Here is a 15,597-nt window from a genome sequence, read left to right on the forward strand (position 1 = left end):
GCAACTCGCCTTACTAAAACCCACCCTCAACCACACCACATAGGAACGCCAAAGCACAAAGGCTATCCCCAAGATCAGTATCCCCAATGCGGAGCAATGGAAGGCATTGCCGGCCAGAGACTGCGGCGAAGACCAAATCGGTCTGCTTCAGCGGACACGCACGGCCGCCAAGACCGTTGGAGCCCTGGACCAAGGGTACGTACCACCCGTGCTGAACCCTTTTAGGAGCTGTAGCACACGGCACAAAGCCCCGGTGGAGTGCCAACCAACCCCGCAATCCAGAGCTATAACGAATGTTTCTGCAGCTGAATCAAATCTGTGCCTGGGATCTTTGGTCGGCTTCACTGCAATACAGACAGGAACAGCGGAACAGCAAGAAAAACGAGTTGCCGTGACCTACAATCTGGACTGCTGCGAAAGCGCCGATGTGTGTTGGCAGCGTGCGGTTTGATAAAGCGTCGGCGTCGGTGGTTCAGTGGTAGAATACTCGCCTGCCACGCGGGTGGCCCTGGTTCGATTCCCGGCCGACAAAGTGCATTTTTTTACGCTTCGCTTATCCCGCGGTAATAACTCAAACGTGTCGGCATCACGTCAGTCAACCGGGCATCTGTAACCGCGTGAAGCACTGAGGGATACTGAGCTATCGTCCTTTTGTTACCAGCGCAATTGAATGCAGAATATGAAAATACTGGTTTCTTCCTGGCCCAGATTGTTCAGGCAGTTTTCTCATGATGTCGTGTTCAGCAGCGATGTCGGAGCGGAGAATGCCCCGTGTGCGCACAGTGGAATGTCGAATGCCAGTGGAATGTCGAATGCCAGTGGAATGGCCGAGGAATGTGATCCATCGGTTTCGAAACAAAGTTTTGGTTTACTAAAGGTGAATGCTTGTGCTATGGATCAGCATAAAAAACCCACAGCAGCGATAGACACGGAGACATAATGGTAATGGGCTGTGCACAGCGCTTCGGCAACCCCACCTACCCCGGTGAACCAACACTAAAAATTTAGTTAAAAAAAATGCAGCATCTTTGGTTTACTAAAGGTGAATGCTTGTGCTATGGATCAGCATAAAAAACCCACAGCAGCGATAGACACGGAGACATAATGGTAATGGGCTGTGCACAGCGCTTCGGCAACCCCACCTACCCCGGTGAACCAACACTAAAAATTTAGTTAAAAAAAATGCAGCATCTCCACTCCGCTGATGATGGCGAGGGTGCGGAGTACGGGGACTCGAAATGACATCCAAGTTGCGCCCCGAGTGACATCCGATTTGCGCCCCGACCGTCATTCGATTTGAGCCGCGAGTTGCCCCTTGATTATTCCCTAAATTAAACTGCAACTCATGGCTCAAATCAAATTTCGCTTGATTTTCGCTTGATGGTGGTGTGCGCGCGGATGGACGCGGACCGACATTGGGAGGTCCCAAGGTACTCCGCGCAGTTACAGGCGAGGGAGTGAGCCGTTCGACTGGAGGGTACTAACTCAAAGTCGTAGCCCAGTGGGTAAGACGACTGACGCTTACTCTGTCTGGTCTACCAGACACAGGCTCGAATCCTGCCGGTGCCTGTGTGATTTTTTACGATTGTAAAGGCTATGCGCACGGACACGAACGGACATTGGGCGGCCCTAAGGTGCTCCGCACCTAATAAATTTGGAGGGGTTATAACAGCACCTGCTTTACTTTCACACTCATATTTCCACTTCTCCCCCACATCGTCGCTTACGACAATAATACGGTGTATTCGAACTGTTCGCTTCCTAACGACCGACTTCTTGCCGTGTGGAAGTGTAAAGTGTTGTTCAGTTATGTGGGCTTACGAAAACGTATGGCGTCAGAAATGGAATTACAGAATACTCACTAGACCTACTTCAGAAATGTTCAGCATAATATGGCAGCATAGCCAGGACAACCAACAAATGGCACGCGTTCTGTCGTGAATACTCACTGCAAATCAGGTCCCTTTTTCCATCGTTGCATTGCAGTATCTTTATCAGAGGCGTAGCCAGGGGGACAGTGGGGATTTCGGCGGCAGACACCCCAACCCCCGAAATTTATTCATGCAGAAAAATGACCTAAGATATTATTTGGGCGTTCAGAGCAGTCTTTCTTTCTATTTTTGCTTATTCTCCCGGTGGCGCATAGCACCCCCCCCCCCCCCTCCCAAAGCTATATTTCTCGCTACGCCGCTGATCTCCATGGTATAGGTGCTGGCTATCGCATTATACCTTACAGAACGCCAGATGACACCCCTTTTGTGTCAATGGAGCCACTGTTTATAAAAGCATCAATGCAGATCTATAACTACAATTGAGAACATTCGTCACAGCGACGTGTCGGTCGCGCGCGCAAAGCGCTGTCCGGGAACCGGTGGAAATATAACGTAAAATGGGACTACCCGATCGCGATCGCTAATTCTCGGGAGGCCCCTTGCGCCTGGTACAGCGCTGCAGCCTAAAGTATAGGCGGTCAGCGTACAAACGCCAGAAGCATTCACGTAAACTTTGAAACTGCACTGAACTATTTGAAATGTGATCGCCGCTGTAGGTATTTTAGATTCCGATACACGCGAACGACTAGGCCACGCGGAAAAGACAAGCTTGAACGTCGCCCGTTTTTTTTAACGTACCCGTAAAGGCACGGCTCTTCGTCGCAGTTGGCTGTCCACATCTCGGCTAAGTTCGAATTTGTCGCTCTGCCGAGGAAGCCGTGTATCGGCTTCCGAGCTACCTTCGGCCACCATGGTGACGGGCATCGCATACAGGGTGTCCCAGCTATCATGCACCAAGATTTAAAAAAAGAGCAATGGCGTTACTCGAAGAAAACCTAGTGTGTAATGTTTGCAGTACTGTGGAGAACCGTACAGTAATTTTTTCGTTAATGATATGTAACTAGTTAACTGTAATTAATTATCTAACTCGAGAATTACTGTCCTAATCACTGAAGTGTCAATGAGGCACTTGGAGGTACCCACGAGGGGCATCTAACTGCGGTATTTTCAGCGTCGAACTAATTGCGTACTCATTTATTCTGGCTAATAAAGAAAACCCGCGAAATATGAAAGATACCACGTGACGGCGCTTCCGCGCGCATTGTACAGCAGCGTCCCCACATAGGCTGATTGAAAGCAACAGCTTCGCCTGACACCCGCCCGATGAGACAGCGCCTCACCTTGATAATGGCATGCATTGAAGGAGCAGCAACAGCAAGATTCGGGGGGCGCGTGTCCAGATAAGGCACAAACTAGATCGCGATTTCTTCTTTCTTTCTTTTGTTTATTTCATTCTGGCTAACTCAGAGGCAGCCTGTTTGAGGGCATTGCTTTACGGTGCGCGTTTACGCACGCGGAGGCGCCGTCACGTGGTATTTTTCGTATTTCGCGGGTTTTCTTTATCAGCCAGAATAAACGAGTACGCAATTAGTTCGTCGCTAAAAATACCGCAGTTAGATGCCCCTCGTGGTTACCTACAAGTGCCTCATTGACACTTTAGTGATTAGGACAGTACTTCTCAAGTTAGATAATTAATTACCATTAATTAGTTAAGTCTCATTAACGAAAAAAATACTGCCCGCTTCTCCACAGTACTGCAAACATTATGCACTAGGTTTTCTTCGAGTTACGCCATTACTCTTTTTTTAAATCCTGGTGCATGATAGCTGGGACACCCTGTATAATAAAAGTGATTTCCCACTCAGATCTGCATACCGACAACGCAGGTGTCACCGCAAGCGATGTCCTTCCGGTGATTTATAGTCAACAAGGAAAAGTGTCACGCCAGGCGACTTTACTTCAAGCGCTTCGCCCATTACCACATTTGCTTCACGGGATTTAGTAAATTGGAAGGGTATATGTATTTTATTTTCTTTAATGGCGCTGCGCCAGTACCTTTTCGCGTGATAACCATAAATAATGTGTCAAATATAGCTTTGCTGTATAATGTACAACAAGACTGGCACGGTATGGGCAACAGATTCTGAAGCACTGGGAATGTTGAACATTCGCGAACTGTGCACTCTGCCGCTCTTGTGACTGAGGACGGTTTGAAATTTCCCAGATGGACTATTGATTAAAAAGTCATATCATGTCTAGAGACTGTAACTGGCCCTCCTGTAGAATGCAGTAGTAGCAAGTTGTTTAAAATACCGTATTTACTCGTGTAATGATCGCACTTTTTTTTCAAAAATATGATGCGAAGTTAGGGGTGCGATCATACGCGAGGTAAATTTAACGGGAAAACGTTTCAGCGCAGAAAACGCAAGTTGCAGGCCAGAATGTTTACGATTAGTCTCATGAACATAATAACCCTTCTGAAAAGTTCCGTGTATACGGAAATATGGGAATACGGAGTACTTTTTTAGAATGACACAAAGCCGCAACAAAACACTGAATATTTTTGAGAAACACACGAGAAAGAAATAGTGCATACTTATCCAAAAATGTGACACCGATTTTATGTCTGTAAGTTTAATAGAACCACCATATCATTGTCTGCTTGAATTCCGTATATACGGAGTATACGGAAAACATACGGAGTGTCATTTTGCTTATTATTGAAGATAAAAACATGAAACCAATGTCAAACGTTTTTACTGCGCACACTAATGTGATTCCCTGTGTTTTATCCCAACATCTATTTTCCGTGTGCTTGGGGGCGACATAATCCGTATGAACTCCGTATTCCCATAATTCCGTATATACGGAACGTTTCAGTAGGGAAACATAGCAAATAAAGACATAATAAAAACTCCACTGACCACCGAATGGTACCGAGTGATGCAAAATGCTGTGTTTTTATTACGGAACACGCCGGAATCAGGGAATTACGGAACGCGCCGGAACAAGTTTGCTGTGAGGTGAGAACAGGTCGACCAATAAGTGGCTGTTGCTGTCACATTGTGGGACATCAAGACACGGCTGCCGATACAGCAGGCTGAGCGCGTTTTTTTATATATTTTGTGAGTACATTATGTGCATTTAGTGAGAGTTTCTTCCGCACCAATAATGAACTCACGCTTACCGATATCGTCAATTTCATTAAGGCCGCGTCAATAACGTAGCCATGTCCGCTTTGAAAGAGGAGAAAACTAACGTAAGCACGACCACCCTTACAAAAATGAATGTTGCGATCCTATTAAACTTTTATAAAGTTCTTAGAGCCTAAAGAAACTCATTAGAAACTCATGGCAGACTCATGACCTAACGAGTCATCTCTGTAAGATCTCTGAAGAATTTCAAAAAGACCTCCCTATAAAAACTCACTCTCCCCATCTCTATAAGACCTCTATAGAATTTCAGAAGAGACCTCCCCATAAAAACTCACTTTCCTCATCTCTATAAGATCTCTATAGAATTTCAAAAAAGACCTCCCTATAAAAACTCGCTCTCCCCATCTCTATAAGATCTCTATAAAATTTCAAAAGAGTCCTTGCCATAAAAACTCACTCTCCTGATCTCTATAAGATCTCTATAGAATTTCTAAAAAGACCTCCCTATAAAAACTCACTCTACTCATATCTACAAAATCTCTATGGAATTTCAAAAGAGACCGCCCTATAAAAACTCAATCTACTCAGGCTCGATAAAGATTCTATACACATTTTACTGAACTCGTTCAATAGCAGTTCTATGGAATCTACTCTATGAAAGCTGTTTTGAATTTTTGTAGGGTCTTCACTATAGCAACTAACTCAATATAAGCTCACTAGAAATTCTATTGAAGTTTTAACGTGATAACTGAAGAAAGTTTCTGTTGGCTCACTTTGAAGTTTTTAATCCAAGTTTTTTCGATGGAGGTGGTGCACGGAGAATGAAAATGGCCATTACATATGCAGGTTAAAGGATGCATATACCGCGATCACCAAATTTGGAATCTTAAAAAAATGATATAATTGGCTTCAATAGTTTGTGGAGGTCACTCCCAGCAAATTTGGCAGCTATATAGAGTGGGGCCGGAGATGCATGTCGAAAATCAATTTTAATTGCCCCGCCGCGAGAGCCTGCGGATTGCCACGGCACTAGCAAAAAAAGGCGAGAGATATTAATTCCCTGCTGGTTTTGCACGTACGGGTGATGTCAGATCTGAAATGCACTAAAGTGACTATACTTGTTGGTTTAACATGATAGGGAAGTGCGCTGTAGTCCCCCATAACATCTGATCTAGCTACCCCGTTCCGGAATGGGAAGCACTCTCCGGCGCTGTTGTTGTCAGTGGTCTCGTTTCGCCTGGCAGTTTTTATCACATAAATGGCATCGTCAAATCTTGCAAAGTGAGAAAAAATGAACGCTGTATATACAGCCTTTCAAAACCAATTGAAGACAGGCATCATGAACAAAAAGTGAATTCTAATGTGTTCCAATTAAAACTTAAATCCGGTAAATAACGCCTAATTACACGAATTTACAAATTATTTTTCGAATTATATTATATAAATTATATTTATATTCGAATTATATTTATATAAAAATATTTCGCTGCGGTCTCGATAATATATTTCGAGACCTCAGCGATGGTTCAGAGCTACAGCACTCGCATCGTATGCGGGAGGTACTGGGTTCGAATCCTGGTACCGCCGGGCACCCACCGGTTTATTTAATGGGTACAGGCGTCCTTGGTCGAGTGCGGACCCTTGAGAGGGGAATCCACGCCTGGAAAGCTGCCTTTACCCTATCGAGGGGCCCCCGACCCTTGTCCATCAGGCGGGGCCCCCGGCCATCACGCCGCGTTGCGCCATTGCCGGGGGTGAAAGAGTCTGGCGGCATGTCCTGCCACAGGCGGTTGCGAGTTGAGCGTCCACCGTGGCTGTGGAAGGCACCATGTGCATTCGTGTGCTTTGGTGGCGCCGGGCACCTACCGGCAAAATAGGTACAAGAGACTCCCCGGCCTGGCGCTCGGCCCTTGTGTGGGACTACAACGCTTGGGAAGTTCACCCGAAGCAAAAACGCCCGTGTGTACGAGATTTCGGCGCACGTTAAAGATCCCCAGGCGGTCAAAATTAATCCGGAGCCCTCCACTACGGCGCGCCTCATCGCCTGCGTTGCGTCGGCGCGTTAAACCCTACAATCAATCAAGTTCACCCGGCTTGCACGGGAAATCGCCCCTATGGAAAAGGGGCGGCTGCAGAAACGCAGGAACTTTTAACAGCAGCGATGGCTCAGAGGTACAACACTCGCCTCGTATGCGGGAGGTACTGGGTTCGAATCCTGGTACCGCCGGGCACCCACCGGTTTCTTTAGTGGGTACAGGAGTCCCTGGTCGAGTGCGGACCCTTGAAAGGGGAATCCACGCCTGGAAATCGCCCCTATGGAAAGGGGTGGCTGCAAAAACGCAGGGACTTTTTTTTTTTGAAGTTTCAAGTACTCTATAGAAAAAGACTTTTGAAACTCAATAAAAAGTTTTATGGATATTCATTTTAAACTCTGTAGGGAACTTTAATAGAAACTTAATAGATCTAGTTTGCCAAGTTTCAATACGTACTCGATAGAAAAAGTCTATTGAACCTCTTCGTCCTATTTCAATAGGAACGCGGTGGCCAAATAACTTTTGAAACTCTATAGGCAGAGTCAATAGAAACTTAAAAAGAAATCATTAAGTTCTTTCGACAAAACTCAATAAACTTTCAAAATCAAGGCGATAAAAATTTTTGTAAGGGCATGGGCGTGTAGACTTGGCCCACCTACGACATATGGCTGCGGCAATTTCAGGGTGCGATCATTGCGCGGGAAATAAAAAAAGTCATATTTTGACGACGAACTTCAGGGGTGCGATCATTACGCGAGTGCGATCATTATGCGAGTAAATACGGTATACAGCAGGACAAAAAAAAAACCTTTCAGAAGATAACGCTTGTATGTAAACAAAATGCGAGTGAAAAATCGTAATATCACCGAATACATTTGACAAATATTGTAGAATATGGTAACATATGGTAATATCATAACACCAGAAAAACTACGACTAGAAAACAGCAATTTCGACAACTAGCCGCCAAAGAAACATGGTAAAATACGAAAACCGCCCAGCCACTTGACATATGATTGTAGTTTCTTTTTATTCCATGCTATGCTCTTGATGTTATAATGTCCCAGAGTAAAATATTCCAAAAAGATGTGCAAAAATTTAACAAATTGTTCTACACCCCAGCATTATTACGTCACTTTTCAACATTGGGAACAACCGCCCCGCGATAAGCGCCGGAAGCCCGACCGCCGCCGCAATGCCGCCAACATTGCCAACTAAGAAAAGAAAACCACAGGACAAAGAAGAAACACTTCCCGGAATGTAAGAACTCTGAGATTATACGGAGAGTTATGTCTGGTTTCCTACCAATTCACCCATTTAAAAAAAACCTTAAGAAATATGCGCGCTCCTAAAGCACGGATTAGGTTAATGGACTGTATCACAGCTCTGGAAGCGGCCAAGAGTGTGGCGAGCCCTGTTGCGCGTCCCGCGAATAAAATAACTTTCCTAAGAACAAACCAAGCACCACTTACGAAAGTTTGAAGAAAAAAAGCCCACAAACAGCTAAGTAAGAATGGTCGGATAATTACGTGAGCCACCTTGCCATAGCCCCAGCACTTTTCAAGTCAGTTCCCTCATCTTTATTTTCACGTTCATTATAGGATGCCTGCTATTAAAGTGTGAAGACTCTACCCCTTTATATTAAATATCTCCAAACCCGTGTATCTCTAAAGAACGCTATACACCAAACCAAACATCGCTAGGAAGAAATTTTTAGGAGCAGCATAGCCAGTCTGGTATAAAAGTATGAAATACCCGGGGCCTTTTATAATTGGGATTCTCATGCACTATAAAAATCTGGTCCATCAAAGTTTAGAGACGAGCAGTCGGGCTTTTTCGTTAAGTACACATAGAAGTACTTATGGGGTTCACAAATTGGTCAGGTTGCTTAAAATAGTAGGTACATTAGGATAATTTAAGCAGGCCTAACTCCTAACACCTGTTTAACTTGCATAGCCTGTCGCTGATATTGTAACGCGGAGTAGTAATAATGTATAGAGTGCACTGAACACACCAAGCACTGCAGTGGCCCACATTCGGAATTGTGGTTTGATTTCCAACCAGCTTCGTGGACCTTGTCTAATCGTCGACGTCGGTGATTCATAATCGGAAAGAAATGTCGGTGGTTCAGTGGTAGAATGCTCGCTTGCCACGTGGGTGGCCAGAGTTTGATTCCCGGCCGACGCAAGTTTCTTTGTTTTTGCGTTGTGTTTTTTTTTACCCCCTGCTTTTTATTTCTTTGAAAGTCAAGAAGCTGAAGTCTGCCGCACTACACTGAAGAGCGCAAATTGTGTGCCGTGTCCTGTCTTCTGAGAACGACTCAGTATCTCTTGCTGTAGGAATGAACAACGCAGCCGATGCCCATATTTATTTATTTATTTATTTATTTATTTATTTATTTATTTATTTATTTATTCATTCATTTATTTATTTTTATTGTCCCCCTTAGAGACAAAGACCCAAAGGCATTACAGAGGTGGAGTGCGTTACAAAGCAAAAGAAGAATAAAACAGTTCAGGGAGTGTCATAAGAAAAAAAAACAGTAGATTGCTGCTCCTGAATATACAATATTAGCTAAATCCTCACGAAAAGTCAGGTTATCATTAATATCAACAATGTCACGGGAAAGGTGGTTCCATTCGCGAGATGTAGAGGGAAGAAATGAATGACAGAAGGTTTTTGTGTTGCATGGTTCAAGAACAACTTTGTGAGAGGGATCAACACGATGGGAAGTGTATTGAGGTGGTGGAATTAAGTTACAGAGTTCTGGGTGGAGATACAATTTACGACACAGGGTCAGACGACAAAGCTTTGGACGAGAAGACAACGTAGGTAGACCAAGTGTATTTCTCATTGCTGTTATGCTTGCACCTCGGTTATAATTAGAGAGAATGAAGTGAACTGCATTGTTCTGTGCAAGTTCAAGTGCAGTTGTTAGTATTTCGTGAGTGGTATTCCATATCGGCGCGCCGTACTCTAATTTTGAACGAACTAGTGTTGTCAAAAGCAACAGTTTAAGTTCACATGAGGCGTTAGAAAATTTTCGTCTTATATACCCCAGCATACGGTTAGCATTGTCAATAACACATTCGATGGGTGGAAGGGGGGGGGGGGGGGGTGGAGGATAAGTCAGATGTGATGTGAACGCCAAGGCACTTATAGGAGACAGCAAGTTATAAAGCGGAATTATATTAAGAAAATAAAGTGACGGAGTGGTGTTTGTACGGGATACACACAGGACTTTGAATTTGTTAGTGCTGAGCTCCATTCGCCATTAATGACACCAGTTAGCGATGCTACCAATATCAGACTGAAGAATTGCGCAATCGTTGTCGGTATTAATTTCTCGGAAAGTGACCCAATCGTCAGCAAAAAGATGGATTTTAGAAGTTACCAGGGAGGAGAGATCGTTAATGTAAATTAGGAATAATTGCGGCCCGACCACTGACCCCTGAGGTACAGCGGAGAGTACGTCTCGTAGGGGTGAGTTGTAGCCGTTTGCTGTAAAGAATTTTGAACGATTCGTAAGAAATCAGTCAATCCATTTTAGAAGATTGTCATCTATATTTAGTTGGCGTAGCTTATGAAGCAGAAGTGTATGATGGACCTTGTCAAATGCCTTGCTATAGTCTAAAAAAATACAATCTGCATTAGACGAACGATGAAGAATAAGGTGAAGACTCTGTGTAAATGTTACCAGTTGAGTTTCACAAGAGTATGATTTCCGGAAGCCGTGCTGTGCCACCGTGAAAAAGGATTTATATTCAAGAAAATTAACCAGCTTAGAAAAAATAATATGTTCGAGAATTTTACAACATGGGCTGGGGAGTGAAATTGGGCGGTAATTGGCGGGATCAAATTTATTTCCAGTTGTGTTTCAGAGGAACCACCTTCCCGATCCCACACAGCGGTTAACGTAAATGGGCAACGTAAATGTATCCAGAGATTGTTGGAAAATTTTAGTTGGTAGTATATAACAATGAGCATTTGTATTTTTCAAAACCTTTGCAGTGATTACGTCAACCCAGGGAATGAATGATTCTGCAAACCGTCAATTAATTTGGGAATGCCAAGAACATCGACAATCACTGGAAACATGGCAATATATTCGAAATGTTGGATGGCCGGAAGCTTATGAACAGTAGTTTTAGAAACTTTTTTTACGAAGGTGTCGTTTCAGATAGACGCGCACATATTAAAAGACACAGGATTGCTAGAGGCGTCCTCAAGAGCAATGTCATTATGAGTGGGCGGATTAATGATGCGCCAAAATTTCTTAATGTTAGTCTTTAGCATAGACGGCAGTACTGTAGAACAGAAAGATATTTGAGCATTTTTATTGCACTTACGTAAGCTTCAGAAGCCACGCGATACGTATCCCAGCGGGTTCTAGTGGGGGAATTTCGGGCTAACTGGTAAAAGCGCTTCTTTCGGCTAGACATGCGCTTGATATACGAGGTGTACCATGGTGCATGGGCATAAGATGTAACTACATGATTTGGAATGTATTCATTCATTAGTTGGTGAATTTTACTGGAGAATAAGTCCCAATTACATTGAACAGATCGGTCATCAAAGTGCAGCAAGAATGTGTCGGTAAAGGCTAACAGTTCGTTGTTAATAGCTTCGAATTTAAGTCACCTATATATTTTTTTTTCTCTTTTGCTGTTTTCGGAGGTTTTGTGTCAATGTGAAACATCAACAATAACTGATCACTCAGTTCAGGGGAATAAGTGACAGATGACACAAAATCAGGTCGGTTCGTTAAGAGTAAGTCTAAAGTACTTGCTGTGTTATTTATTGTTCTCGTTGGGTTATCAATTGGCTTAAAGAACATACAGAGATAAATCTAAAAAGTTACTTGCTTCAGTCAAAAATGGCGATAAGTGAGGCGGTGGCGTGCTCCAAGAAATGTTACGAAAATTAAAGTCACCCAGTAGAAAAAGGCATGGGGAAGGAAAACGTGTATAAATTGAGTTGATTGCGTCATGTAGCTTATTCATAAATGTAATTGAGGAAGAAGGAAAAGCAAACACCAAGGACTATATTTTGATGGTGAAGCGTCATAGAGGCTCAGATTAATTCTAAATGACTGCTAATATGTATACGCATTTGGATGGAATATCTTTTGATATGGCTAAAAGAACACCTCCGTCTCGACGTTCAGTATGGTCACAACGGTAGAGGGAACAGTAACAGGCATTACAAAAAATTCCCGTCTCTCACACATGCGTGGAAAGCCATGTTTCTGTTAGTGCAATAATGTGGCCAGAGTGTCAATCACCGATGACAACGAGTCATGTTTGTTAAGTACACTTCTTATATTGCTAAAAAGAACGAAATTTTAGGTGAAGAAAACGATGAACAAAGATTACCACTTTCCTCGTTTTCTTACGATAAGGCAGGCGAGGCGGCGTTGGTAGTACGGTTAGGGCACTAGTCTCGAGTTTCAATTTGCTGTACGGTGTCAATGCTAGCGTTGCAGATATAACATTTCTTGCCTATAAATAATCTTCAGTAGCTCAGTTGGAAAAAAGGGGATCCAGGCTGACTTTTACCGAATTCGATCAGTTTCCCTCTTCCAATACGAGTGGTAACAGAGAAATCTTCATTTACAGCGATGTCCTGAAGTTTGAGTTGACTGCGTAGGGAAGGTACTTCTTGTTTTTGTTCGAAATTAGTAAACTTAGCAATGACGGGGCGAGATTTGTTCGGGGAAAAGGACCCTAAAATTTGTGCACGTTCTATTGCGTCGGGTTGAAAAGAATCCATGACGAAACATAACACAGATGTTAGTCTTCCTTCTGTCTTTCCGATGTTTCTTTAGCGTCTGTAATGCCATGAGATATGAAGTTGTTACGACAGGATCTATCTTCAAGTTCGTCGACACGGGATGTTAGATTATCGGTGGGGTTGGTTATAGGCCTGCAAGCGATTGTTCCGTTTGCGATAGCTGCTCTTTAAACAAGGAAAAAGCTTCAGATTTTTCTGCCAGCTCGTCAAGTCTTTGCTGGATGGCGGTCATTTTGGTTTCGATGCTTTTCTGTCCTTCTTGGGGAACGGGAGCATTGGTCCCAGTGACTTAGCAGTCACGTTTCGAGTCACGACTCGAGAGTCCAGCCAGTAATATAACTTTGCTGAGAACAATCCAAGCACCACTTACGAAAGGTTGAAGAAAAAAGCCGATAAACACCCTAGCGGGTAAGTCGGATAATTACGTAAGCCATCCTGCCATTCCCCGAGCACTTTTCGAGCACTTTTTACAGTATTTTTACCTTGTGCTTTCTTTTTTCCTTGAATGTAGCTATGCTAGAGCCGGCAGCAATGCAATGAAGAACGTAAATGGCGCCCCGTGTCAAAAAAAAAAAAAGCAACGAGTACCTGTAGGAATACAATGCTCTGTATTTCCGTGTGTGCAGTACAAATGAACAACGCAGCCGATGCACATGTGCAACTGGAACGAGAGCATTTGTCGCATCGGCTTAGCAGTCACGTATCGAGAACTGCCCAAGCACAATGGAGGGCTGTTGAAATGGGGGCAACTGGAGCGGAATTCTGAATCGCGCAAGTTTCAAGATCGTCCTTTAAGGCAAGGCCATAGTACTGTGCCCTGCCGGACTGGCAAAGGATGTTGTTATTCCGGCGGTCATTTTGTTCTAGCCGCGCACTATATTCTCTTTGGGCACTCTAAGCTATTCTTTGCACCTCTATGTCACTGGTCGCATGAATGAAGAAGAAGCAAACTGCCACATAGCCTCAACATTCCCTGGTTTTAATCCAACTCATTTTCACACACTCTCCGTGCGTTCTTTTGCGGTTTAGGGCAACGGAAACATTTAAACCGCGTTCAGGTTAGGTCGCACGAGTTTCTTCTTTAGCTGTGTGTGTAGCCGGTTCTGGAAAGGGAAACAAAAATTGCGGGAAAAATGTTTTGTGATCTATGACGTCTCTGCTTACAGGGGCAATGCAAACACAATAGGAGCTTCGTTCATTAAAAAAACATCAGCGTCGTCCCAATATCCATTCTAAAAATTGTATCGTGCACTTCCAAGTATTATCAGTTTTTCAGGCCATATTAATATGGCCTTGCTCTAAATGAACGGACTTGAAACGTCCACGACCCAAAATTCTGCTCCAGTGGGACCCATTTTTACCGCCTTGTATTCTGCTTGCAGAGAGCTGCAGACGTGGCTTCTTTTGTTTCTCTTTCCGGTTGCACATGCGCATCCGCTGCTAAGTTTATTTTCGCTGCAGGAACAATGAGACAGATTTCGGCGCACGTTAAAGATCCCCAGGTGGTCAAAAATAATCCGGAGCCCTCCACTACGGTGCGCCTCATCGTCTGCACTGCGTCGGCGGGTTAAACCCTACAATCAATAAAAAAAATCGATGAACTATGAGCCAGAGTGATGTATACAGACAGATACTCACCCATATATCTGTCAAGAGAAGGCACGCTATTTCAGCTCTCCAGTGCATTGCTTCAGACTCCAGCCGCACGACTTCCATAGGAAAAAGGAAACGCAAAAAGCCATAAAAGAAAGTGCGTCGGCCGGGAATCGAAAACGGGCCACCCGCGTGGCAGGCGAGTATTCTACCACTGAACCACCGACGCCGACGACGTCAGGATGTCCACGAGGCTGTGTAGAAATTGAGCCAAAGTCCGAAAGTAGGTCTCCGCAGGGCTTGGCGTGCTGCGTGCACTGTATGCATTATTACTCGCATTACACTCTTTGTGTCAGGCTACGCCACTGGAAGAGGAATTACAATGTAGATATTGTCAGATATTGTCAGTGGCGACCGTCAGCCACCACTTTTTCATGAAAATGTTTGACCTGACAAGATCTTGTTTGAGCGATTGCCAGCCGCCGATTGAGGACGCCCCCACAAAACATTACCGTGAGATTGTAGTGGGGCCTATAGTTCCTTTCGATAGTATTACTTGAATGCGAACATGCAGTTAGCATCCCGATAACTCCGCATTGTTCCCTCTAATTGCGTCACGGCTGAAGTCGGGCAGGGCGAAATTAGGAAGTTTTTCAATATTTCTTGCGTCTTGTTTTTCGATTAAAAAGCGACTTGTGTAGCTAGAATGGGGCTAAACTAATTACCACAGCCCAGTTATTACAAATAATACCAGGTTATATTGATTCTTCATGGCTCCTGTATGGCTCGGTTTCCTTACAATCCCGAAGGAACACGAAATGAGGTGTTCGTGATATGTGAACGCCATTCCTGTGGGCGCAGACCAGTGTGTCGAACCGAAAAAAATACTGGTTCGGTTACGGTTCTGGTCCAGGCGAAATCATTTCGTCCCGGTTCAGTTCCGGTTCGACAAAATCACGTACCGAACCGGTTCGCGAACCGGTTTGGGAGCTTGAACCAGTTCGCGAACCGGTTCGAAGAGTTGAATTATCACTGAAATTAGAAAAAACATTGAGTAGTTTCAAACGACATCAAATCAAAACACAAACAAAAATTCGAAATGCATCTGTTCCTTAAGGGCAGTGGCGCAACTGCAAAGCAAACTTTAAACAATTACGAGATATTAGAAAAACAGATGAAGTGACGAAGATT

The 15,597-nt window shown here is 44.1% G+C and overlaps 1 protein-coding gene and 2 non-coding genes across 3 annotated transcripts in view; 2 read left to right on the forward strand and 1 right to left on the reverse strand.

Moving 5' to 3' along the window:
- Positions 1 to 15,597, forward strand: part of LOC144155767 (uncharacterized) — a 156,292-nt gene that overhangs the window by 40,759 nt on the left and 99,936 nt on the right. The window lies entirely within an intron of this gene.
- On the forward strand, positions 462 to 537 carry Trnag-gcc (transfer RNA glycine (anticodon GCC)). Its single transcript has one exon. It is a non-coding gene; the product is annotated as a tRNA-Gly (tRNA).
- Positions 14,565 to 14,635, reverse strand: Trnag-gcc (transfer RNA glycine (anticodon GCC)). Its single transcript has one exon. It is a non-coding gene; the product is annotated as a tRNA-Gly (tRNA).

The sequence above is a fragment of the Haemaphysalis longicornis genome, unplaced genomic scaffold, assembly GCF_048455015.1.
Source record: "Haemaphysalis longicornis isolate Haplotype H1 unplaced genomic scaffold, Haemaphysalis longicornis Haplotype H1 scaffold_1, whole genome shotgun sequence".
Taxonomy (NCBI): domain Eukaryota; kingdom Metazoa; phylum Arthropoda; class Arachnida; order Ixodida; family Ixodidae; genus Haemaphysalis; species Haemaphysalis longicornis.